The following is a 15,989-nucleotide window of genomic DNA, read 5'->3' on the forward strand; positions in this document are numbered from 1 at the left end:
CATGAAATTCCTAACATTCCATGACATGACTTTCCTCACATTCATGACATGACATTTATGACATTCCATTCCATGACATGACATTCCATGACATGACACTCCTGATATTCCTGACATGACATTCCTGACATTCATGACAATCCATTCCATGACATTCATGACATTCCATTCCATGACATGATATTCCTGACATTCCTGATGACATTCCTGACATTCATGACATGACATTCCATGACATGATATTCTTGACATTCCATTCCATGACATTCCTGACATTCCATTCCATGACATTCCATGACATTCCTGACATTCCTGATATTCCATTCCATGACATTCCTGATATTCCATTCCATGACATTTCTGACATTCATGAAATGACAGTCCTGACATTTATGACATTCTATCCCATGATATTCCTGATATTCCTGACATTCCATTCCATGACATTCATGACATTCCATTCCATTCCATGACATTCATGACATTCCATTCCATGACATTCCTGACATTCCATTCCATGATATTCCTGACATTCCTGATGATATTCCTGACATTCATGACATGACATTCCGTTCATGACATTCCATTCTATGACATGACATTCCTGACATTGCATTCCAAGAAATGACATTCCATTCCTTGACATGATATTCCTGACATTTCATTCCATACCATTCCATGACATTCCTGACATTCCATTCCTGACATTCCATTCCATGATATTCCTGATATTCCATTCCATGACATTCCTGATGACACTTTTGACATTCATGACATGACATTCCATTCATGACATTCCATTCCATTATATGACATTCCTGACAATGTTTTCCAAGACATGACATTCCTGACATTCTATTCCAGGACATGACATTCCTGACATTATATTCCATGACATTCCTGACATTCCATTCCATGACATTCCATTCCATGACATTACATTCCATGACATTCCTGACATTCATGACATGACATTCCTGACATTCAATTCCATGACATATTCCTGACACTCCATGACATGACATTCCTGACATGAAATTTATGATATTCCATTCCATGACATGACATTCCTGACATTTCATGACATGACATTCCTGATATTCATGACATGACATTCCATTCATGACATTCCATGACATGACATTCCTGACATTCCATGACATGACACTCTTCATATTCATGACATGACATTCCTGATATTCATGACATTCCATTCCATGCCATTCATGACATTCCATTCCATGACATAACATTCCTGACACTCCTGATGACATTCCTGACATTCATGACATGACATTCCATTAATGACATTCCATTCCATGACATAATATTCCTGACATTGCATTCCAAGACATGACATTCCTGACATTCCATTCCTTGACATGACATTCCTGACTTTTCTGACATTCCATTCATTGACATTCATGACATTCTATTCCATGACATTCATGACATTCCATGACATTCTTGACATTCATGACATGACATTACTGACATTCCATTCCATGACTTGACATTCCTGACATTCCTGATGACATTCCTGACATTCATGACATGACATTCCATTCATGACATTGCATTCCTTGACATGACATTCCTGACATTGCATTCCTTTACATGACATTCCTGACATTCTATTCCATGACATGACATTCCTGACATTCCATTCCATGAAATTCATAACATTCCATTCCATGACATTCATGACATTCCATTCCATGACATTCATGAAATTCTTGACATTCCATTCCTGACATTCCATTCCATGACATTCCTGACATTCCATTCCATGACATTCTTGACATTCATGACATGACATTCCTGACATTCCATTCCATGACTTGACATTCCTGACATTCCATGTTATGATATTCCTGACATGATATTTATGACATTCATGAAATTCCATTCCATTTTTTTTGTTTACATTTTTTATTAGGGTTTTGCATACAACTTTCCACATTGAGTTTCAACTGATTTTACAGACTAATCGTTTCTATGCATCAATGTGATTTATCATTTCTGGGTACAATGGGTGGTTGCATTAATCACTTAGGGCCATATGTAGATAATTTTTATTTACCGATTCATAAATACCGAATTTTACTGAATCAGTATTTATGAATCGGTAAATAGAATGTAGGTAAACATTCGGTAATTATTACCGAATCGGAAATATTCGGTATTTATGAATCGGTAATTACCGATTCGGTAATAATGCATCCCTTCCCATTCATTCCTATGGGCCTGGAGGCCCATAGGAATGAATGGGAAGCCATTCACTATTACCGATTCGGTAAATACCGAATCGGTAATAGGGGGAGCATAATCATGGGTGGCAGGGTGTCACATTGACACCCTGTTGCACCCCTGAATCGTGCATGTGTGCACAGGTGGCATGTCTGCCACATGGCACTTTCCAAACAGCACAAACTTGCTTTTTCAAAGGTATTCATCATTTACCATCAACTTGTAGTTGGTGGTAAATAACGAATCCAGAAACAAAAAATGCACTCACTTGAGTGCCCCCTACATAGGATTTCAGGAATCTGTAATTTACCGAATCGGTATTTTACCGATTTCTTAAAATTCCGATTCTGTAAATTACCGAATCCTGAAATCCTGCCACCTACATCTCAATTGCCTAAATACCGGTCGGTAACGGGATATTTACCGATTTTCGGCCGTTACTGACCGGTATTTAGGTACCTACATATGGCCCTTAGTCTTTGGAACCTCCCGATATTACTAATACCATATGTCTCCTACTGAAGCATTCCGATAGACCGTCATGTAAGTCGTCGCAACTGTGCCTACTTGTATGACATTCCATTCCATTACATGACATTCCTGACATTGCATTCCAAGACATGACATTCCTGACATTCCATTTCTTGACATGACATTCCTGACATTCCATTCCATGACATGACATTCCTGACATTCCTGATATTCCATATCATGATATTTCATTCCATGACATTCATGACCTTCCATTCCAAGACATGACATTCAATGACATGAAATTCCTGATATTCCTGATGACATTGCTGACATTCATGACATGACATTCCATTCATGACATTCCATTCCATGACATGACATTCCTGACATTGCATTCCAAGACATGACATTCCTAACATTCCATTCCTTGACATGACATTCCTGACATTCCATTCCATGAGATAACATTCCTGAAACTCTATTCCTTGACATGACATTCCATTCCATGACGTGACATTCCAGAAATTCCTGACATTTCATTCAATGACGTTCTTGATATTCCATTCCATGATATTCCTGACATTCTATTCCATGACATGACATTCCTGACATTCCATTCCATGACATTCCTGACATTCCATTCCATGATATTCATAAAATTTGTGACATTCGATTTCATGTCATTCCTGATATTCCTGATGATATTCCTGACATTCCTGACATTCCATTCCATGACATTTGACATTGCATTTCATGACATTCCATTCCATTCCATGACATTCCTGACATTCATCTCATGACATTCATGATATTCCATTCCATGACATGACATTCCTGACATTCCTGATGACATTCATGACATGACATTCCATTCATGACACTCCATTCCATGACATGACATTCCTGACATTGCATTCCAATACATGATATTCCTGACATTCCATTCCTTGACATGACATTCCTGACATTCCTGACATTCCATTCCATGACACGACATTCCTGACATTCCATTTCATGACATTCCATTCCATGACATGACTTTCAAAAACAAGACATTCCTGACATTTCTGATGCAATTCCTGATATTCATGACATGACATTCTGTTCATGACATTCCATGACATCAATCCATCAAAGAGCTGCATTCAAAGCCATGACCTTAGCCCATCGAGCAACTAGGGGTAGGGGATCAGCCTACCTCTCTGTTAGTATCCGTCCTTACTGTAACTCTCGGAACCTCCGTTCCAACTCCCAACATCTGCTTTCCATACCAAGATTCAGGAAAGCACGTTCTGGAGGTAAAACCTTCCAGGTCTGTGCCACAACTCTCTGGAACGAACTCCCGATCGCAAATAGGATGATCCAGGAAGAATTACCCTTCCGTAAGGCACTAAAAACTTTTCTCTTTTGTTAACCCCCCCAGGACTATCACTCTGCTTTCACTCAGAAGCGCCGGGACACCCCGTTGGGGTAGATGCGCGCTATATAAAATACACAAATAAATGACATGACATGACATTCCTGACATTGCATTCCAAGACATGACATTCCTGACATTCCATTCTTGACATGACATTCCTGACATTCCATTCCATCACATGATATTCCTGACATTCTACTCTACAACATTCCTGACATTCATGACATGACATTCCTGCCATTCCATTCCATGATAAGACATTCCTGACATTCCATGACATGACATTCCTGACATGACATTCATGACATTCATAACATTCCATTCCATTCCTGACATTCATGACATTATATTCCTGACATTCCATTCCATGACACGACATTCCTGACATTCCTGAAGACATTCCTGAGATTCCTGACATGACATTCCATTCATGACATTCCATTCCATGACATGATATTCGTGACATTGCATTCCAAGACATGACATTCCTGACATTCCATTCTATGACAAGACATTCCTCACATTCCTGACATTCTATTCCATGACATTCCATTCCATGACATGACATTCCATGACATGACATTCCATGACATGACATTCCTGACATTCCTGATGACATTGCTGACATTCATGACATGACATTCCATTCATGACATTCCATTCCATGACATGACATTCCTGACATTGCATTCCAAGACATGACATTCCTGACATTTCATTCCTTGACATGACATTCCTGTAATTCCATTCCATGAGATGACATTCCTGACATTCCATTCCTTGACATGACATTTCATTCCATGACATGATATTCCTGACATTCCATTCCATGACGTTCTTGACATTCCATGCCATGACATTCCTGACATTCCTGATATGACATTCATGACATTCCATTTCATGACATGATATTCCTGACATTCCATGACATTCGAGACATTCAATTCCATGACATTCATAACATTCCATTCCATTCCATGATATTCCTGTTATTCATGACATTATATTCCTGACATTCCATTCCATGACATGACATTCCTGACATTCCTGATGACATTCCCGACATTCATGACATGACATTCCATTCATGACATTCCATTCCATGACATGATATTCGTGTCATTGCATTCCAAGACATGACATTCCTGAAATTCTAATCTATGACAAGACATTCCTGACAGTCCTAACATTCTATTCCATGACATTCCATGACATGACATGATATTCCATGACATGACATTCCTGACATTCCTGATGACATTGCTGACATCCATGACATGACATTCCATTCATGACATTGCATTCCAAGACATGACATTCCTGACATTCCATTCCTTGACATGACATTCCTGACATTCCATTCCATGAGATGACATTCCTGACATTCCATTCCTTGACATGACATTCCATTCCATGACATGACATTCTATTCTATGACATTCCTGACATTCCATTCCATGATATTCATGACATTCCTGACATTCCATTCCATGACATTCCTGATATTCCTGATGACAATCCTGACATTCATGACATGACATTCCATGCCATATGACATTCATGACATTACATTCCAAGATATGACATTCCTGATATTCTATTCCATTCCATGACATTCCATTCCATGATATTCCTGACATTCCATGACATGACATTCATGACATTCCATTCCATGACATTCATGACATTCCGTTCCATGATATTCATGACATTCCTGGCATTCCATTCCATGACATTCTTGACATTCATGACATGGCATTCCTGACATTCTATTCCATGACATGACATTCCTGACATTCCATGAGATGACATTCCTGACATGACATTTATGACATTCATGACATTCCATTCTATGACATGACATTCCTGACATTGCATTCCAAGACATGACATTCCATTCCTTGACATGATATTCCTGACATTTCATTCCATACCATTCCATGACATTCCTGACATTCCATTCCTGACATTCCATTCCATGAGATTCCTGATATTCCATTCCATGACATTCCTGATGACACTTTTGACATTCATGACATGACATTCCATTCATGACATTCCATTCCATTATATGACATTCCTGACAATGTTTTCCAAGACATGACATTCCTGACATCCTATTCCAGGACATGACATTCCTGACATTATATTCCATGACATTCCTGACATTCCATTCCATGACATTCCATTCCATGACATGACATTCCTGACAGCCATTCCATGACATTACATTCCATGACATTCCTGACATTCATGACATGACATTCCTGACATTCCATTCCATGACATATTCCTGACACTCCATGACATGACATTCCTGACATGAAATTTATGATATTCCATTCCATGACATGACATTCCTGACATTCCATGACATGACATTCCTGATATTCATGACATGACATTCCATTCATGACATTCCATGACATGACATTCCTGACATTCCATGACATGACACTCTTGATATTCATGACATGACATTCCTGATATTCATGACATTCCATTCCATGCCATTCATGACATTCCATTCCATGACATAACATTCCTGACACTCCTGATGACATTCCTGACATTGCATTCCAAGACATGACATTCCTGACATTCCATTCCTTGACATGACATTCCTGACTTTTCTGACATTCCATTCATTGACATTCATGAGATTCTATTCCATGACATTCATGACATTCCATGACATTCTTGACATTCATGACATGACATTACTGACATTCCATTCCATGACTTGACATTCCTGACCTTCCTGATGACATTCCTGACATTCATGACATGACATTCCATTCATGACATTGTATTCCTTGACATGACATTCCTGACATTGCATTCCTTTACATGACATTCCTGACATTCCATTCCATGACATGACATTCCTGACATTCCATTCCATGACATTCATAACATTCCATTCCATGACATTCATGCCATTCCATTCCATGACATTCATGAAATTCTTGACATTCCATTCCTGACATTCCATTCCATGACATTCCTGACATTCCATTCCATGACATTCTTGACATTCATGACATGACTTTCCTGACATTCCATTCCATGACTTGACATTCCTGACATTCCATGTTATGATATTCCTGACATGATATTTATGACATTCATGAAATTCCATTCAATTTTTTTTGTTTACATTTTTTATTAAGGTTTTGCATACAACTTTCCACATTGAGTTTCAACTGAATTTACAGACTAATCGTTTCTATGCAACAATGTGATTTATCATTTCTGGGTACAATGGGTGGTTGCATTAATCACTTAGGGCCATATGTAGATAATTTTTATTTACCGATTCATAAATACCGAATTTTACTGAATCGATATTTATGAATCGGTAAATAGAATGTAGGTAAACATTCGGTAATTATTACCGAATCAGAAATATTCGGTATTTATGAATCGGTAATTACCGATTCGGTAATAATGCATCCCTTCCCATTCATTCCTATGGGCCTGGAGGCCCATAGGAATGAATGGGAAGCCATTCACTATTACCGATTCGGTAAATACCGAATCGGTAATAGGGGGAGCATAATCATGGGTGGCAGGGTGTCACATTGACACCCTGTTGCACCCCTGAATCGTGCATGTGTGCACATGTGGCATGTCTGCCACATGGCACTTTCCAAACAGCACAAACTTGCTTTTTCAAAGGTATTCATCATTTACCATCAACTTGTAGGTGGTGGTAAATAACGAATCCAGAAACAAAAAATGCACTCACTTGAGTGCCCCCTACATAGGATTTCAGGAATCTGTAATTTACCGAATCGGTATTTTACCGATTTCTTAAAATTCCGATTCTGTAAATTACCGAATCCTGAAATCCTGCCACCTACATCTCAATTGCCTAAATACCGGTCGGTAACGGGATATTTACCGATTTTCGGCCGTTACCGACCGGTATTTAGGTACCTACATATGGCCCTTAGTCTTTGGAACCTCCCGATATTACTAATACCATATGTCTCCTACTGAAGCATTCCGATAGACCGTCATGTAAGTCGTCGCAACTGTGCCTACTTGTATTGTGGAAATTTAGCTTGTAACTGAACATTATCTGCGCCATCTTGCTTCTCCCCAGCGCCACGCACAGCGAACGCACGGCCGCCATTTTAGGCACCCCACTCTCTCCCCCGCTCATTGTCGATCGCCAGCGCGTTCCCCTGGCGCTGCAAGCATCCCCCGCGCGCCGACCTCCCCCGCTCTCTCATACACGGGCCATAAACCCTCTCCTTCTGTGCGACCCTGCCATGGAATCACACCCCGCGCCTGACCGACATCCCGTACATGGTCATGCATCTCTTTGATAACCCCCTTCCTCTGCGCCCCATTGTCCGAACCGATCCCAGGCCATCACCTAGCCCTGCGGATGCAGTTTATTGACCCTACTGTAAGGGAAACACCCCACATCAAAGGGATTACAGTAGATCAAAGCCCCTACCCCCCGAGACCCGGCCAGTCGCACACACCCCCGGGAATTGGCGGAATGTCCAGCTGTGTGATAGCCATCTCCTACTGTGGATGGGGTGGGGACTTCCACTGTAGATATGTGTGGGAACGAGCTCGAAGTGGGGATTCCGAGGATGTTCTTTCATGTTCCAAGACAATCTCAAGAATGTGCCATGTATGATAACTCTGCAATAAAGTCATAAACCTGTGTATTATAGGCCAGGCCTCAGAGATGCAGTTAGAGCACCTCGTGACGATACCTTGCTGTCTGATCTGATGTGTTCTGCTCCGACAGAATAAAACTTTGTTTCCTGCCTTCCAGTCTCCGGCGCCTGCCTCTTTATTGGTTTAACATCGAATGGTATAAGAGGCGATTACCGCCGGGCAATACTTGAAAGGTTATCGACTGAAACTGCCGCTACCGTTTAACAATTGGCGCCCAACGTGGGGCCCATCAGCGACACGTGGATCCAGTGGGAGAGGTCCTGACGACAGAGTGAACGACTGCAACGATCGGGAGAGCTCCTGCCCGATAGACCCTCGTCTGGCAGCCGATCATCCGAACTTCACTGGTTCCGAGCAGACCTCTCTCGAGTGATCTACGGTCCTGACTGGGAACCATCAGGAGTGCCGCGGCAAATACGGAGAGTAGAGGACGATCGGGCGCTGGAGGCGGAAGACGAGAAACTGTCCACGCGGTCCGGGTAAGGTCGTGAAACACGACAAATTGCGAAATAATTGATTGATTGTTTGAAATACTAGTATTGCTCATTGATTGTTCTCTTTGAGATATTCGCTGTCTACAAACGGGGAGGAGTAGAAATACTCTCTCTCTCTCCCTTTGCAGATAGTGAAGGGTAGGTAACGCAGACTTTTGTCCCCGTTGTAACCCGTCGTGCCTATCTTTATCTCCCCACTGATTGATTGTCCGAACATTGATTGTTTTGAAGAATAGTGCTCTTTGAGATATTCTCTGTTTGCAAATAACGTAGAATAGAAATATTCTGTCTAGTCTTTGCAAATAGTGAAGGGTAGGTAACGCAGACTTTTGTCCCCGTTGTAACCCGTCGTGCCTATCTTTATCTCCCCATTGATTGATTGATTGATTGTCCGAACACTAGTTGTTCGATATTGGTTCTTTGGAGGTATTCTCTGCTTACAAATAACGAGGAATAGAGATATTCTGTCTAGTCTTTGCAAGCAGTGAAAAGATAGGTAGTGCTGACTTTTGTCCCCGTTGAAACCCGTCATGCCTATCTTCTCCCCACTGATTGGTAGTTGGTTCTGCCCGGACCGCTTATTAGAGGTGAACCATCCGGCTCCTCTGGAAGGCACCCCTAATAAGGACATGTTCACTAAAATACGAACTAATCGCCGTAGTTTATAGCAAGCTATGGCATAAAATATACAAAGGGGGACCCCGAGAGTCAGTGGCCACTGGTAGGATCCTTTTTGACCCTACAAAACTAAAGAAACGCTAGGAAATAGCCCTTTGTGGGATATATGGAACTAGGGGAAGGAACCAAGCTCACGGTCAAGACGGCCACGAGGTAGCCCGGCTCCATCATTCTCGCTGCCTAAACATGTCTGCCCTACCACCCACCCCGCCCAGTAGACACAACCGGAAGTCTGTTGATACCCACCATCAACGTCAACGAACTTGACTAGGATCACGCACAATTGGACAATGCCATTTTCCGATTACACTAACTAGATTGCAAATATGTACAACACTCCAACAAAGTAGTATGATTAAACATTTTAATAACTTATAGGTATAACAACATTCCGACAAGATGAACAGGTTAAAACACGTTTTAAACAACTATTTACATGACAGTCTGCTGCGACCTGCATCCCAAAGCATTTACGTCCACGTGACACCGTCCTCGCCTCTCCTTCCTCGAAGTTGCAACATTGGCCTGTTTTGGGCGGTCCTTTTAGTCGGCTTTGGGCTATAAAAGCCATGCAAAAATCCATTGACATCAGTGGCGGACGACTGTGCGAATAGGCCGGAGGCAACACGAAGCGCCGAAGCTCTGGCAGCGCCAAGGCGGAGTCTGCCACGCTGTGCGGATCTTCCCATTCTCTTCTTCCTTCAATAACGGAGGGTGCCCTGGCAGGGGGAAGCGACGCGGACGGGCCTCCCCCACCTCCCCAGGTGGAGGCTCGCCAGCAGATGAGGGCACCCCAACCGTCTCTTTCACCGGCCAGCCGAGTTGCACCCTGCCATTTTACTCGCCGGCCAGCCGAGTTGCGCCCTGCCACTTCATTCGCCGTTCAGCTGAGTTGGCGCCCCTGCACTCGACCGCCGGACAACCACCCAAGCACGGGTTCACCAGGATTGCCACTAGCGCCCGACGCGAGGAGTGGGCCCCCGCAGCCGAGTAATCGGGGACCCACCCCGGTGGCGATACCATCCGAACTGCTGCTGTCGCTGCTACTGGACCCACCCCGGTGGCTGTATCGAAGAGCTGCTGCTGCTGCTGCCTTTGGACTCCGGCGGTCGGTTCTTCAGATCCAGGCCTAGCCCACCGTGAGACGATTCTGGACTCGAAAGCTTGTCTGCTTGGGCGTGGGCCCCACCCTTGACAAAACGCCCCCTCAGCTTTGCAGAGTCTGCGGGAGTCATTGGCACTCGACTCCCGCGGACTTCCGGTAAGGACAAACCGCCGCCATTGTTCTTTGCCCCGGGCGGCAGCCACCTTGCCTCCGCTTGGTGCAGTGAGAAAGACTGATTCAAGGCGTCGGCGGAAGAACCCGCCTGCTGCCCCGCCCCAAGAACGGACCACGGCATTGCTACAAGCTCGCGGTGACGCCATGCTGACGCAAGCTGACGCTAACGAAAGTTCTCGAACTACCGAAAGGAATTCTGGTCCAACAGCTAATTCATGGAAAGACTTAGACTGTACACTGGCCCGACCTCGCCCCAAAATGGCGCCGATGTAGGAGAGGCCTACAACTCCTTGTGGCGTTCCAGTCACGTGGCATTTGTGTTAAAAGGATATGTATGTGATGTTTCCACACATGATGAGCAGAGGGACGGGAAGGGTACTGACCGAACATACGTACAACCTTACTGATTGCTGACCTACCCATTTTTATTTAGCGTTTTCATTCTTTTATGCTAAGATAGTGTTGCTCATGATACTCGACGCCTCTCTTGCCGTGGCCGGCCTGAACGGTTGTAGGCCCGTATTTGTATACTGACATTGTTTTAAATAAAGGTCTTCTTAAAGGGATTACGGAATCAGTGTCATGACAAATCATCTAGGTTGGTAAAGTTTTTTCTTTTGAATAAACGATTGTTACTCCCAATCATTAGAAAACAGATAATGCAGACCCCATTTACATGAATCTTTTTGATTAACGGAATTTGTGCCCGTCACACCTGTCTTTTCCAAGAGTTGTTAGAAAATGGTCAACCATAGCTTAAGGTATATGCCGAATGCAAGGTATGGTATCTTGCACCATAATACACGACCGATTGAGAAATGCATGTACGACCAGGGAACCCGAATTTAGGAGATGAATGAAATAGAGCATCTTTGTCTCGGGAGAAAAGAATAACAGGTCTGTGGTATTACCCACTCCTGCGGCTAGCCTGGTACGTGGTAAGTAGAACTTTTTCGTGTCTACGCGCGCTAAGGTACTTTGAATACTGCACATCCCCTCCCCTCTTTTTCCCCTCTATAGGTCACGACGAAGTTCCGACTGAAGAATGGAGTGGACATGGACCGCACCGTGTTCAATATCAGGAAAAACATAGACAAACGTTGTGGGATAGTGCGTAAAGTGCAGACCACCATTGGGAACATGAAAAACTGTATGGTATGATTGTGCGTGTGTGCTACGATTATACGGTATGAATGTGTATGCATTTCATGCTTGGGTCACTTGAAGAGAGCGTCACCGTATGATTGAAGTGCTCGTCCATCGATCAAAGGGAGGAGAGTAAAAGGTCCGACACCCCCCCAAGATAAACTACAAAATACTGAAAATACGCAGCATGCATAGGAAAGAGGACAGGAAAGGAGAGATCCCCATACTCAACGTAGCCCTGAGTCTCCGTCTTAAGTTTCTGCGCTTGATGCATGTACTGTCACACCCTATCCGGTATTCGTGTGTGCGTGATCACCAAATTTATGTCTTTCCCCCGCTTGTGTTTTCTTACATAGAACAGACCCATGCTACTCCATGTTGTGTGTGCACCAAGTGGCCTATTATCATACACATGTCTCTCTCTCTCGTTTTGTGTCGTACATATGCCAGATAGCCTACTTGATGCACACGTCTCCGTCTCTCTCTCTCTCTCTCTCTCTCTCTCTCTCTCTCTCTCTCTCTCTCTCTCTCTCTCCCTCTCTCTCTCTCTCTCTCTCACTCTCTCTCCCTCCCTCACTAAAGGCTTTCTTGCCCTCTTTCTTTTTGAATAAATTAACGACACATACCTCTTCGGTAAGTGTATAATTGGCCTGAAACACGGTGGTGTTCGAACAAATTGACAGAAACAAAACGACCGTACTTTACCACGTTACTACCTCTCCTTTCTGCAAATGTTGAGCTTAATTGGCTGAGAAAGAAAGGACAGGTAAGACGACTGATGTCTCCCAATTTGGCCCTCATCACGGGGACTATATGTCAGTGGTTTTCGTTTTTAGAGCTTTAACAACACCATCTCCACCGCCCAGAATTGCCCCCACCCAATTACCCCGAAATAGAATGTCTAAAGCACCCCGTTCTCCCAAAATAACCCCAGGCCTATACTAGCCGTCTCAGAGTATTTCGAACGAAACAGCTGATGACCTTATTCTCTAAAAAATACATCGCCTAAACTGATAAGGGTTACCTATTGTCTCCAGCAAGAATAATGTTTAGCTTATGTTCCTACCCGAAATGGATACCTGTGAACCCATGACAGTAGCACCTCGCACTTTTTCATAAACTTAGCAGTCCTCGGAGGAAAATGTGTATTAACAAAACTTGTGTTGAGATGAACGAGTCTCTACCGGAGAAGCCGGTTCGAATTTTTTAATAGACCAGAAGGTTGACAGATGTCAGGCTTCCTGCAACGATTATAGGGCGCAGGAATCGACACCTAGAAGGCCAGACGATGGACAGGGACACCCACAGAAACCTGCACCACAGCAATGATTAATAGATTAGTAACACGCACACTAACATCAGAGTTAATAGACATCAATCATACAGCAACCGATAAAAGCATTTCCGCAACTACTCGGTGGTTGGGAGAGAGGATGAAGTGTGTAAATGTCTTCCCTGCCAACTCTCTAAGATTTAGTTTCTTGTACTCATTTAAAGATAACGTGCTGCCATCGGAAGAGAGGGGTCGGACGTGACGCACAGCCTGGCTGCGGACCATGGAACATCTATGGCATCGACCAAGGGGGAAGCAACGAAGCAAAAAGGGCGTAGGACAAGGCACCATTATCAGGATGATAAGCGATAGAACGAAGGGCTATATCGAGGCCCCCTGCTCACTGACCAGCGTGCCTGAAGTCCCAACCCGTCGGGCCCGATTGATGGGCCCAGTGCTGGAAGATTCTGCTCTCCTTGGTCCGCATTTTGATCCGATCCCACTCCACCCCCTCTTCCCCCGGCATCCCGAAGCACGCCACACCCCTTCTCTCTCTCTCTCTCTTTTATATGGATTTTGAATTTGACTTAACTACCGAAGAACAAAAAAAAAGGCGGGTACCCTGTCTCAAAGTACCTATGATGAACTATGTTAGGGAACAGGACTGTGATCGGAGAACAGCGAATGGTCACACCCTGCCACGTGAGAAATTGGATTTGAGCTGGACCTTAGCTCCACCGCCGGTGCTCAACAGTGCCAACAAAAGAAGAACAACAATAAGAGCTTACTAGTGATGGCTCTTTATAATAGGACACTGGAAAGAAGAACTCATGTTAAGTTGAAATCCTCTCCCAACCACCTTTTTATATTAACTATCTTCCTATCGAGTTTTCATGATGTTGCATCAGTCACTTCCGACTGTACACTGAGAAGTTAAGAAAATCTAACTTTGTATAATGACATTCATACAACACCAGCCATGCACACGACTATACTGACTATTTTTGATCCACACGAAGTCTGGGCCTTAAGTAATGTACGAAATATCCCTTGTTTTGCCAGAAACATTTTTGCTTTACAGTATCCTATTTGTGCTCAAACAAGCTCCCCTCCTCCTATCCCTGGGCCTGACATGCGGCGCAGCTGATGTAATTTTGTATGTACTACCTCCTCGCCTACTTTATCAACTGTATGTAACTATGTACAAATGTGTCAGATTACTCCTGCCTGCCCTAAAAACTCTGTATCTTTAAGGAATGTATGAAAAACATTAACGATATTATAGCTGAAGGGTTAACGAAGGTGAATGTCGGCCAGGCAAGCTGGCGAGATATGTTAAAAGGGAGGACTGTGGAAATTTAGCTTGTAACTGAACATTATCTGCACCATCTTGCCTCTCCCCAGCGCCACGCACAGCGAACGCACGGCCGCCATTTTAGGCACCCCACTCTCTCCCCCGCTCATTGTCGATCGCCAGCACGTTCCCCTGGCGCTGCAAGCATCCCCCGCGCGCCGACCTCCCCCGCTCTCTCATACACGGGCCATAAACCCTCTCCTTCTGCGCGACCCTGCCATGGAATCACACCCCGCGCCTGACCGACATCCCGTACATGGTCATGCATCTCTTTGATAACCCCCTTCCTCTGCGCCCCATTGTCCGAACCGATCCCAGGCCATCACCTAGCCCTGCGGATGCAGTTTATTGACCCTACTGTAAGGGAAACACCCCACATCAAAGGGATTACAGTAGATCAAAGCCCCTACCCCCTGAGACCCGGCCGGTCGCACACATCCCCGGGAATTGGCGGAATGTCCAGCTGTGTGATAGCCATCTCCTACTGTGGATGGGGTGGGGACTTCCACTGTAGATATGTGTGGGAACGAGCTCGAAGTGGGGATTCCGAGGATGTTCTTTCATGTTCCAAGACAATCTCAAGAATGTGCCATGTATGATAACTCTGCAATAAAGTCATAAACCTGTGTATAAGAGGCCAGGCCTCAGAGATGCAGTTAGAGCACCTCGTGACGATACCTTGCTGTCTGATCTGATGTGTTCTGCTCCGACGGAATAAAACTTTGTTTCCTGCCTTCCAGTCTCCGGCGCCTGCCTCTTTATTGGTTTAACATCGAATGGTATAAGAGGCGATTACCGCCGGGCAATACTTGAAAGGTTATCGACTGAAACTGCCGCTACCGTTTAACAGTATGACATTCCATTCCATTACATGACATTCCTGACATTGCATTCCAAGACATGACATTCCTGACATT

Source organism: Triturus cristatus, chromosome 7, assembly GCF_964204655.1.
Source record: "Triturus cristatus chromosome 7, aTriCri1.1, whole genome shotgun sequence".
Lineage (NCBI taxonomy): Eukaryota > Metazoa > Chordata > Amphibia > Caudata > Salamandridae > Triturus > Triturus cristatus.